The following is a 12,794-nucleotide window of genomic DNA, read 5'->3' as shown; positions in this document are numbered from 1 at the left end:
CATTGTTCAAGGACTCCTCTAGCCTTGGAGGGTTTATGCTGAAGTAAGGACAGGAATCCACATCTTCCAGCCTGCTTTTCTTAAAGGACAGGTGACACAAAATCATTTCCTTCTAAAAACATTTTCTTTGATTAATAAAAATCAGTTTATAACAATTTTTCCATTTGACTAGCATCAGATAAGAACACACAGCTCAATTAAGTGTGCCGAAAATCCCAGCTGCAACAGATCTCCGAGTTTTGCCGATTTTTATTGAGATAAGAAACCTCTGTGTGTTATTCGTCAAAGAAGACATAGTCAGCAATCGGCTACATAGTAAACAGAGCAATGGACGAGGATTTATTTACACGTACAGGATAGTGTATTTGTGTTCCAATGATGATTTTGAAATAAAGCACTATCAGATTAAACTGAATTTATTAAAGGGACTTGGACAGGATTTGACTTAAACATTTTTAAATTTTATTTTTACATTTTCAATGTTTATACTGATAAATATAGAAGTTTAAAATGTTATGCCAAAATTGGAAAGTCAAATATCAAGTTCTAAGCAAGATACAGAGTTCATAATTCGTTGTTTTGTAAACAAAGCTCGAATATTGTCGTTTTTTTACATTTGTGTTGTATTGGTGTAAATTTTACTCAAATGTATCTTTCTTTTGTTAAAAATATTATTTATGAAGATGTTGTTTGAGTTTAAACTGTTTTTTACATGTCATTTTGTCCTAGACATGGTAAATCTGTACATTACATTTTTGTAAACAACTATAAGACTCGAGCTTTGTGTACATAACAATTAATTCTTACCTCTGTATCTCGCTTGTAACTCGACTTTAACATTCAATATGTTTGTCAATCATTTAAATTGCACCAGTAAACCATTTTTTACATAACAAATAAAATTTCTGATCTCAAATCGTGTCCAAGTCCCTTTAAAAGCATATTTTATTGAATAGCTTAGTGTATGAACCCTCTCCTGAAAACAAAGTCGTAAGATTATAGAATGTACACGATTACATGTTTTATTATTGGTTAATGGAGTTTTTGAGAATTTCTTTGTACATAAGATAGTGGTAATAGAAATTGAAAAATAGTAATTAAATTAGAATGAATCAGAAGATTCTGTGATTGATAATCATTTATAGCAGATTATCATCCTGTCAGCCAGACAAGCAACAACTTGTTCAGATTCTCGGTATTCAGTAAAGTTTGAAATATATTGTTTGAATATGCGTATTAATCCAATCTTGCAGATTCAAAACAATCATTTGAATAAGTTGATATCAATCTAAATAATTTTTTTCTTTAAAAAAAAACTCAACTGGGAGCACGATGAGTTAGATGTTTATTATATCACAAATAAATCTTTTTTTGTGTACTATTTGTAACAATTGGTGTTGCTGTAAAAATAATAATTCATTGTCCACCTGAATCTAATGTCAGTATATAAGAAGTAATCAGTGTGCATAACAGCTCGTTTTTTTAAAGGTTTGATCAACAGAGAATAAATTATACACAACAAGAAGTACTACCAAAAATGATCTTCATAAACTATTAAAAGAAAGGTCAAATTACATTCGGATAATATTAAAGGAGCCTGAAATTAGTACATTTTTAAAACCTGAATACTATGTTAAAAAGTACTGTGTCAGTCTTAACCGATTATGAAAATTGGTAGTTCTTTTATTTAAACAAACATAATCAAATACCGTACTAAAAAATGAAATTAAAAGAAGTTTGGGTTACTAGTATTGAGATTAAGGTAGACCCCTGATTTTGTGGAACTAAATAAATTTACAAACATATTTGCTTACAGGTACCAGGATTTCTGGTAATAATTCTTAAACATAAAAATCCTTTTTTAAGTCCAATTAACTTAATTAGAGTTTATTTAGAGTTTAAGATCCGGTGAAATTCCTGGTTACGAAACGTCTCTCTACATTATCATTTACTATGTGTTGACAAAACAAAATCCTTTCTTAACAACAATGATTCCATGTTTTTGATGATTTTTATCTTTGAAAAAAAATCAACATCTGACATATTTTTTCCAGCACGAAGCACATAGATCAATGAAAAGTTGAAAGAACAGGTCACAATTTTTACTCCTATTCATTATTGCTGAGGAAACAGAAATGGGGTTTCTAAGCTAAGAATAACTCTGTTTATGTACTTAGTTCTCAAACCTTTAATAGCAATGAGCAAAAGTTAATGACTTCAGATTTTAGCTAAGTAGGATTAGAAATCCCTATGGTTGAAAGATACAGCGAATGGGCAGTGTGTCGGCTATGACGTCGCACTGAAGGTTTCCGATCTCAGAGGCTTCAGATATGCATATTTGCAGAAATTGTGTCCCACTCGCAATTCAACTTGTTGGTTAATGTTTTTGTGATTGTGTCCCCTGCCCTTTAAAGGTGCTTGGCCCACTTATCCATCAAATTTTGCTTTTCCTTACTAACTTTTTCTTCAGCCTGCCCCATTTACTCTTACTTTTACTCTTCAAAATCTTTTCCCGCGATAGCTTCACCGTCGATCTCTGCTACAATGTTTGCTGTTACTCTCAAATCTCTAATTGGTACATTGTATTGTCCTATGCAATATATTTCATTTTATCAAAAAAATCATACAACGAAAGGACAGCCTCTTGCCCTGTCGCACTGACATATATATTCTGCCGGTACATAGTTGAAGTCACTTCTATAAAAAAAAAAATTACATCCATTGAAACAAGAAGTAATGAAAGAAACAAAGTGGAAAAGGGTTCTGCTTCTTCAATATTGAAAATAATTATAACTAAAAAATAATTTTGTTTATAGTGTAAATTGTGGCTTGAATATTAAATTTAAATCTGGAGCATATTATTAAATATGCAAAATATAATAACATTATTACTATTTTACATGTGTAAACAATTATGGATACTAATTGTGTTACTTTATAGCAAAACACAACACACACACACACATATATATGCCTTTCTACATGCTCTTAATGAATATTACTTCAAATATTGGGATCAATGTCACTCTCAGATTTTATTAATTCATCTATTTCCGCATCATCCTGTACAATACCTGCAATCTGCATGTTCTCCAAATATGTCTCTAAATAAATTGTCCACCTCTTCCTCTGTCTGTTGGGAAAATATTTAATCAAATAAAATAATCAGTGGTTGCCTTTTTTAAATTTTTTAATATATATAACACAATAAAATATGTAACAGCACATAAATACGTGTGGAACTTTTAAATACGTACATGTATACGCATGAATGATATCTTATTTTCACAAAGTTTTGATGTTGTGTCATGTTTTCAAATCAAAGCAGTTGTTACAATATTACTTACCTCTGTATTACAGTCATGATCAAAATTCATGGCCAAATCTCCATTCCCCTCTTCATTCATTTCCAATTCAATGACTGTTTTAGTAACAAAAGTAAAGATCTAAATTCAAAATACAACGAGAAAGTCTTTCTGTATATAACCCTACATCTCTTTCTTTTTCTCTCATGAACATCAAAGCTTACAAATATTTTAAATTTTATTTGCTAAATATAATGTTGGAATGATAAATACATACATATTTCATTATAGACTTTGCCCTGTATAAGTAAATATATTTGCTTCAATGCAAAACTAAGTCAAACAAGCATTCTGAGAGTATTGCATAAGCAATACACGTCCCCTACCGGTTTGTATTATTCTATGAAAGGTTCCAAGCACACAACTATTTCAGAGCTATTGTAAACGAGATGTCATGCTTTAATCAGAGATAAAAGAACAGAGGAAATTAAAACTATATAGTTGATATAGAAATTAAATAGGAAATAGGTAAAATAATACTCTTTATTTCATCTCCTGTAATTTCGCCAAGTCTATTCTGTATTCGCTGGTAAGAATTTGTGAAAACAATGCACTGTTATGCACAATATCATTTCTTACCGTCTTCTGTACCCCGAATCAAACGAAACAGTTAAACAGTCCAACCCGACGACTAACCCGATTGTAATAATACTACAAAAAAAACCCTGCCGATTAAATTTACAACACAATGCTTGACACTATTTTATAGAATTTATTTGTTTGTTAGAAATGAAAAAAGGAATGGTACAGGACACTGGCGTCGGAAGCAAATTGAAAGTGTGTGGGGGGGGGGGGGGGGGCTACACTAATCCTCAGAAGTATTGAGAAAAAAGTAATTCCCAAATTCATGAAAATCCTAATCCGTGTGTGTGTGTGTGTGTGGGGGGGGGGGGGGGGGAGGGGGGGAGGAGTTTACCTATACTTCCAAAAGAAAAAAAAAATACTTTCCCAAATTTTCTTTTCCAACATCACGAAATTCCTAATCCGGGGGGGGGGGGGGGGGGGGGGGCTAGTATGCTTAGTATGCTTGTGGATCCAACTTCTCAATCTTTCAAGGTAAATTTAGGAACAATAATCTTTCCTGCGAGAAAAAGTGGGGGGCTGAACCCTCTATCATACTATGTTTCTAATGGTTTGGTATAACTTTCCGACGTCTATGCAGGAAAAGGAATGGTACAAGTAACGCACATTATTACTGACTACATACTGACCTCGTTTATTCAGGTACACACCGAACCCGATAACGAACCCGAACATTAAAAAATTGGAATATAAAAAATTAATTTTCTCGAAAATATGTCAATCAGACGCTACAAAAGTGTAAACTTGATCTGTAGTTTGACATTTTGAAGCTGTTCAGCAAGTTTCATATTATTCCTCAAATGCATAAAGAAAAAAAGTGTGGAAAACTGAAGTGGGACAGACAGACGGACTGACGGACGGACTGACGGACGCAGAGGAAAGCTATAGTCCCCTCCGGTGAAACCGGTAGGGGACTAATAAATAAAGGGGAACATTGACTAGGCTAATATGATTTATGTATCCCAACCTGAGAGAAACTTAAAGCAACCCTCTCATCCCCGTTAGGCGTCGATATTACTGTGCATTAAAGTATATTATAATTGAAATATTTTCACCGGTTTAGAATTTTCTTTCACGGTATTAAATAAAAAAATACGTTTTAAAATTTTTGGAAAATAAAAAATAAAATATTGTTCTTAGCGGGAATCGAACTCATGACCTACCGGTTTGTAGTGAACCCACTAACCCACTGCGCTCCGGTGCAACATATCGCTGATGGTAAAAAAAACTCTTAAAAAATCATACTTGATTTTATTGTTTATTTCGATAAATAATACCACACAACGTGTAGGTGTCACATACCACATTACTTGTAAGTAATGAATTTTCCAATTTTTCAAATTAAATCTATTCATTTAACAAATTTTTCAAAAGAGCGGTTCCCATACAATTCGCCTCAGTTTAAATCAGCCAGTACCGGAATTGCATACTTCCAGATTTCCTTTTCTTGCGTACTGCGTCATCAAAAAGTGGTGTATAGAGCCACCTTAAAGGACATAGCTCTCTAAAAAATTTTAAATATCCCTTTTGATTTTTGTATCAAATTAAATCAACAAAAAACATTATATTGATGTTTGGTCTGTCAGGACCGTCAATTTTTACAATGTGATTATCACGGAACATAAACTTTTCAGGATTCGTTTCCTATTTGATGGACTAGCTGTTGCTGTTCGAGAGAGAAGTGTAGAATTCAAACTTAAGTCGCCAAGCTTTGAGAAATGAATTATGAAATGTTAGGCATGAATATTCCTACATGTAAAAGGGTATTGTACATTGTACTATCATAAAATAAGCTGTGTTTTACTGTTAGGCATTAATTTAAATATACACTACCATTGATAAACTAGGTATTAATTTAAATATACACATTTGTTCAAATCATAATCTCTGGGTCATGGTGGGGCCACAGAGAGAAGGAAGTTAAACATGTAATAATACTGATGATAAAATTTTTAAAAATATTTAACATTTTCTCCAAAAATCCTCAATTTTTTTTTTCTTAAAAACCATTTGACACTAAAGACGGCAATTCCTGTGAAATCACCCTTAAGTAGTGAAAACTAAAGTCTGTACAAATCATGGTCCCTGGGTGCTTGGTTAAGTAACAATGAGTATCATTATACATTGAATTAAGAGCGAAAATCCTTAATCATTGTTCTCAAAAAATAAAACAGAAAAACCTTGAATATCTCATTAGGCAGTGAATACTCGGGAACAGGCGCTGTGTTATAATAGGCTGCAGCTGCAAGAAAGTATTTAAATCGTAAATATGCCGAGAAGTCCTTTGTGAAGGCCTCGTTGCTTTGAAAGAAGCTGACACAAGTACACGATTACAGTATCTGTCAAACGATGGTCTATCCTTATTAAGCAGGTCAGAAGTTTACAAAAAAACTGTATTTCTTGTTCCCGAAGTTTTCAGAATTATTTACTAGATAACGCAACTGCATCGTCGGGAAAAGGAGCTAATGTTTAAACATTTTGTAAACCAAAAAATACTTTAATAAATTTTCTACATATTTTAATTTGATACTAAAAAGACGGTCTACATGTTTTGATGAATTTTATTGCTCAGGTGAGCGATCAAGCCCCTGGATATCTTGTTTTAATATTGTGGTCTCAATTGGACGATGTTTTTATTGAATTAAATTAAATTAAAAATTGTTTGACAATTTTTTTATTTATTCTTTTTTCTTATTCATGATAAATGATGTATATACTGTTGTCAATTTCTCTGATTTGATGAAGCACGTTGATTTTATTGATACCAACAATTTAAATTTAGATCTATTGATACAACCAGTCCAAATTAACGGATCTGCTTTTTCAGCTGTGTTAGTAATGGAGATATTCCCCATAACTGTTACGAAGAAACGAATCCACATGCTCCATTCCCTCACTGCTGTCCCCGTAGAGTTTGTAAGGGAGACGCTGATTTTAACCAAACCAAGAGTGGAATCTTAGGCAAATAGTATTCTTTATTTTAAGCGGAATAAAAAATTAAAATATCAACAGTTAAGTAATGTTATATATATCCTTGTTTATTTTTTGTTGCCTTGTTTTTTTTAACTCACCTCAAGTGAGCTTTTCTGATCAAAATTTTTCCGTTGTCTGTCGGCGTTGTCGTTGTTGTACACTTTTCACATTTTCATCTTCTCTAGAAACACTGGGCACACTTGGCACAAAACATCACTGAGTGAAGAAGATTCAAGTTTTTTCAAATGAAAGGTCACGCTCTCTTTAAAGGGAAGATAATTTGGCATTATTGAAAATTGTTGGGATTTTTCAAAAATCTTGTTCTCAAAAACTATTAGGCAAGAACTCTGCATGTGAATCAAAATTAGTGCACACGACTCTGCACGTGAACCAGAAAAATAAACCACACGACTCTGCATGTGAATCAATTACACACGACTCTGAATGTGAAGCAGACAAATAGTACACACGACTCTGCGTGTGAACCAGTAAAATATTACACATGACTCTGCATATGGAAAGAGAAAAAACATGACAGTGGCTCTGCATAAGACTGAGCATGTGCATATTTAAATTAACTTGAAACAATTAACTTTCTAGAAAAATTAAATAAAATAACAATTTTCTCTCTAGAAAATTAAATAAAATAACCATGAGGTTGCACATTTTTTCATTTTACAGGACTTTGTTTTTGACTCAACAGCTTTAACTATGAACATTCTTTATACACCTACATTGTACCAGCTAATTGTAAATTTTATGCATATGTCTGTGAAAATATTGAACACTATGAATGCAATTTAGCTCATAGAATAATAAAAATATGTCAGACTGCTTATCTTCATTGTTAAAAAACAGCTATTATAATGTTGTGAAGGTATTTTTTGAAGAACAGCTATTATAATGTTGTGAAGGTATTTTTTCATGTAGCGAAAACCAAATTCAATATGGACCCCATCTCTCCCCAGGTAGGTCAGGTCCGCCCAGAAACCACAATGAGACCAAAAATGAATTCCCTGAAGCTTTTCAGTCTCTGACTTGAGCTGGCTGTTCACAGTCATGACAATGATGACATCATTGAAGGATGTCCGAGAGGCCCATGATTGACGTCTAAGTAGCTGCCTTATGATAACTGTAGGGATACCAACCCCCTCCTTGAGGTATTCCGCATATGACAAAATGTCAGTAGTCACTTTTCGTGGATCCGCATGGCACAAGGCATTTTCACCTAACTGAAAGAAACACACAGCGAGAGGTTTGAGGAAATTCAGAAATTCCGTAGATCGTGAGAATCGTTTGAAAGTAAGACCTCCCTTCGCTTGGAAGTTTACGTTGAAAAATTCCTGGTCGAGTTTTAGGTTATGTAATATAATATCACTAGCCGAATATTCCTGTAAACGGCGAATGAACGAATGCCCAATTATACAAACATTTATCACCATTGTCTGGACGGAGCCTGCCTGAGGGAAAATTACAGCTGAGTTAAAATGACGTAGTCAAAACATCGCGCGACTAAACGCCGCTCTCTGATTGGCTATAGTAGACAAAAAAGAAGATCAGCTAAATACTCAAAAATTAGAATTACAATTATAATATGACTACGCTATTATTTTTGGTACTGGCATAATATATCACAATTTGCATAAATGCTATTATTTACAATAATGCTGTTAAACTGCTCTCAATCCATCATTAAAATATTTTAGTCCTTTACCTCCTGAAAATTGTGAGGACAGTTTCCGGTCTGCTTTTGTTCATGGAGTGCGTAATTTACAAACTCTACCCTGCAACTGGTCTGTAAGAATTAAAATCAAAATACATACTATTACCGTAAACGGAGTTTTAATGTCAACTGATATAGATACAAACATATATAAACAAACTATAGATACAAAGCTCTATACTACAAAGGCTACAGTGATAAATCTATGGGTTTTCCTCGAAAGATGACGATAAAAAGATACAACATTTGTAAAGGGTGGATTGTGATCACAACTACGATTTCCACATAATTATCCATGTAGGAAACTCATGACCAATTGTTCGAGTAAGCGTTAAGTATTAGTACATGTATGAGATACTGGCTGTTGAGTTTCGACAACAGTAATTATCATACATGTAATATGCCACTTCCAAACGGCGCCACTGTCTAATAGTACTTTCAGTACTTTGATTATTCAAGGAAGTATTAAAAATATATCATGCTTTTGACCATTCTAAAACAAAAATGACATTAAAAAACATGAGACTCATTTTTCTCATTTCGCATATAGATATATTTTTATAAAATCCATTGACCAGTTTATATAAACTTATGTCCCTAAATACGCTCATGTATTAACATGGTTTTTAAATAAATGTGCGGCGGAGCTAAAAAAAGAAGTCCACGGATAAATATTGTACACAGTGTATCCCTAAAATAAACACGTCATGATCTATATCTCTCGTGTGGTTGTTTCTCCTTGGTTAAACAACGGATTCTATAAGAGAGCAGGGGCTACATTAAAGATAAGTACATGCATTCTAAATAGAACCATTCAACAATATATATTTTTTGCCAATGTACTGGGGGCTGCATTAAATATATTCTATATGCAAAGAAGAAATATACTGCCCGAGTTAAAACTAATATTTTTATTCAGTTATTAATATTTAGTTTAGCTGAGATTTACAACTAATTTGCTCAAGGATATAAAAACGTATTTTAATCCTGTAAGCCTGATTTATCTTAACCATTTTGTAATGTGAAACTCAGTCTGCAACGTTGCAGAATCTTTTAAATTCTTAAATTTTAGCAACGTTTATATTTAATTATTATATTCCGCTGTTTTGTATCAGAAAGCAAGAATATAAATTACAAGCACTGAACTTTAGTTTTATTTTGAAAACTTTTAGAAAAAATAAGAAAGATTTTAAAACTTGCAAAATATCACGTGATTTAATGTGAAATTAAATTTCTGACGTTGAATGAAGAATATACACAATTTAATCCTTATGACTGTCAAACACTAATATTATATTGATGTATGCCGTAATGTAATGTTTATACGAACTACATTGAAACAATACCAGGACCCTTTTATCTTTTATTCAAAGTTGTATTTCTTTTTAATCTACATGTACATGCTCAGTTCAGAATTTACACGGCTACAAAGATATTAATACATCATAGAAAAATGCACAACATAAAAAAAATAAAACATAATCAAAGTTTAATTTAATAAACATAAATATAAATAACAATTAATTGGCAAACATGTGTAAATGTACTGAAGAATAAAGAAGTAAGCCGAATAATAATTAAAGCAAAACGTAGACTTATGGCGGTAATTTCATTCCATGATTTTCACCCTAAAGCAAATTTAATTGAAATGTAATCTAATCTTAATCTCACTCATATACTAGCTAAATGAAAATATCTTTTAACACTTAAAGTTTGTATATTTCTTATTCACCCAAAAGTGATGTAAAATACGTCCCCGAGAATTTTTGGCAGGAGAAATAATTTTCGAATTTTCTCTTGATAATGCATATACCTTCCCCGCAAAAAAAAAAATAAAGTTGGAGATATAAATTATTGTTTATGTAAGGAATACACTGTTTATATTTAATTTCTACGTATTTAGCCCCGCCGCAAACTTGAAAGACTTTAAAATTCACGAGTGCTTTTAGTTACAATTTTTTGTCAAAATAAATTATGCAAAATGAGAAAACTGTGATTCAATGCTTACGTATAACTTCTGAAAAAATTCAAAGTCGAATTAGTCTTTTATATTGAAAAAAGCTGTTGTTTACTAGTGCAAACTGTTTAACCTTTCATATTGATACTCGTCTCTGCCAAACATACTGTTAACAAATTTTATTTGCCTGCGAGAAATTATAGCGGGGCTCAATAGTGCTTCATTGTTGTTAATATTTCTCGCCGTGGATGTAGTATTTCCAATATAGTTTAATTTTTAGAAAACCGTGTAAATAAGGCTTGGTTCACGTGTTCGACGTGATTCTATATGCCATTTAACTTCATTTTTTAGAATGCTTTATATGTAAGATGTAGTTTCATACATTGATTAAGATTTGGCGATAAATAATGCCACGTCATATGTAAACAGGCATTGGCTGGTCGGCATAATTCATTCCTATATATATCGTGTATTGTACCTAGGTCCGTCCATTCTATTTAAATATATTAACTGAAAGGACAACGTCACAAACCAGAATTGAATTCACTGACACAATGTGTACAAAAGCATCAATATTGCGTCCATTGTCAATTGTTACAGTTAATAAACAAAATTAAACATATCAACACTAATAAGGATGTTTACATTTGTTCGCTCTTGTTTCAAATGATCTAAATAATCATATGTTTATGAACACCATCATTTCCGAATTCATTAAAATATATTTTTTTTACTAATAGCTTTGGTTTTTGTAGTTTTGTTTATTCATGAATCTAATATACATGTAATTTAGATTCCCTGGTTAGCTTTTAAAGTGTTTACGCTAACGTACTTTGAAGAGTGTAATGTCAATGATAATGGTACGGGTGCAGATTATATGTACTATATGACCACAACGTCTCTTAAAGATAACTGAAGGAATACATATTTTACACGGATCAAGAAGTTTGGGGGATACAGACACCCCAGGTCCGCCCTTGAAAATTCAAACTTATTGAAATTATTGACAGTAGGCCTCGGACTCCCCCTCTTCTGGCAAACAAAATCATAAATTTTCTATCGACCGCCTCCACCCTACCCTCGTAAAAACCTTCTTGACATATGCATACACATATGAGAGCGAAAAACATCACATAAAGTACTATTTTTCGTAAAATGGAGTTATAATTGAAGCGAACACACCGCTGCCTGGCGTTATTAGCACCGTGCGATATTCACTGTTCATTAACAACTTTATTTTGGACTTTAGTTTTTAAATTCAACATCCATTTTTTAATATTTTCTCAATAAATAATTTTATCAAAGTTATTAAATGAATTAGTGATTGACACGTTGCGAACTCTATATGTGATTTCAAAGAGACAGAGTATAACAACATTGTACAAATATCTGTTTCTCATGTCTTGGACATCAAAGACTCATTGAGTTTATTTAATTTTTTTTATATCTGTGATTCTTTCACCCAGCTTACTTAATGACAATGTCAATTTTTAATCATGTAAAATTGTCAGACGAATGGCCAAGGCTTGCAGCCGTATTCCAGACTAAAAACTGGCTCACCCAAAGTCTGGAATACGGCGGCCAGCCTCGGGCAGTCGTCCAGCTCATCCAGAGTCTGACTTCGTCTGTTTAATTGTTAATTCATGAGACTGTTGCCATCGTTAAGACTCGTCTAATAAATTCGGAATCCTGCATCAATAGGCTTCTGTTTCTCGGGAATTGCATGTTGGTGGATCTTTAGGGAATACGGCACACCTATCCTTTGTTTTTATCTACGGTCCATAGCGCGCCTCAACATTATACCTTGTAAGCTGTACGCCAACATTTTCTCACACCGTTTGTACTGCACACGACATATGCAGTTCCAGAAGAATGTCCTAGCACCGTACGAATCCACGCGGTCACATTTTTATGCGGCATTAGATCAACACGACTTGCATTCCTTTTAAATGGGCTTCATAGTTTGCGAGATGGAATTCACATTTACAAGTGTAATAATGTAGTTGCGAACCTGTATGAATATTTTTTTAAAGTAAGAATTTACATAGGTAGAAGAAAAACAACATAGAAAAAGGCACACCATTAACAATAAAGAAGATTCAAAATGAAATCTGATAAGCATGGATATGAAAACAGTAAAATTGCAACCAATAGTAAAGGAACTTAATCATAAAGGAGTAAGCAGAATACATAT

The sequence above is a fragment of the Crassostrea angulata genome, chromosome 2, assembly GCF_025612915.1.
Source record: "Crassostrea angulata isolate pt1a10 chromosome 2, ASM2561291v2, whole genome shotgun sequence".
NCBI lineage: Eukaryota > Metazoa > Mollusca > Bivalvia > Ostreida > Ostreidae > Magallana > Magallana angulata.
This window is presented reverse-complemented; position numbering follows the sequence as displayed.